The following is a 1053-nucleotide window of genomic DNA, read 5'->3' on the forward strand; positions in this document are numbered from 1 at the left end:
GTGAATTTAAGCCACTGGGTCTGGGACTTGAACCGCGGTCAACTACATGGGAGTTCAGCGACAGCCATTACGCTAACTGCTGGTCCCTCCTTTTATAACTTCTTGAAAAACTGGTCTGGTGTTGGTAAATTTAGGTTTTGTTTATCTGAGAATGTCCTTGCCTTCCCATATGAAGGATAATCATGCCGGGTACAGTATTCTTGGTTGAAATTGCTTTTCCCTTAACGCTTTGTATTTTCCCATTCTTTCCTTGCTCACATTGTTTCTGATGAGAAGTCTGCTGTGAGCTTGATGGGACATCTTTTGTAGGTAACTTGATGTTTCTCTCTCAGCAGTCTTACTATCTTTGTGGTTTTGGTTAATCTGGGTATAATGTCGAATAGATCATCAGTCTATGCCCTTATGAGTCTCTTCACTTTCTAGGATACCAATTATCTTGATATTTGGACATTTGATTGTATGTAGTATTTCTTGTATATTGTTCTCTTTTTTTTAATGGCAATTTTCTCAGTCTTCATAATAGATTTTTCTATGCTAGTGATTCTATTTCTACATCTGAGATTTGATTTTCTGTGGGATCTAGTCTGCTTTATACTTTCAAGGGAAGTTTTAACTCCCTTTATTATGGCTAGTATTTCTTGTATATTGTTCTCTTTTTTTTAATGGCAATTTTCTCAGTCTTCATAATAGATTTTTCTATGCTAGTGATTCTATTTCTACATCTGAGATTTGATTTTCTGTGGGATCTAGTCTGCTTTATACTTTCAAGGGAAGTTTTAACTCCCTTTATTATGGCTTTCATCTTTAACAGTTCCATCTGATTCTTTTTTATGGTGTATATTTCCTCTTTCATATCTTGCAAGAATTTCCTCACCTCCTGGAACTGGTCGTCTCCTTTCTCCTGCCTCTTCTGCAGTTCATTGTCTCTCTTCCATCTCTGTTTGCTTTATCACTCTGAATATTCTAAATTCTTTATCTGACATTCCCATGAGTTCCATTGTACTGTCTGAGGATGAAGAGGAGTTATTCTTTTCCTTTGGAGGAGAGGTATTT

Source organism: Tupaia chinensis, unplaced genomic scaffold (genome assembly GCF_000334495.1).
Source record: "Tupaia chinensis unplaced genomic scaffold, TupChi_1.0 Scaffold000243_1, whole genome shotgun sequence".
NCBI classification, from domain to species: domain Eukaryota; kingdom Metazoa; phylum Chordata; class Mammalia; order Scandentia; family Tupaiidae; genus Tupaia; species Tupaia belangeri.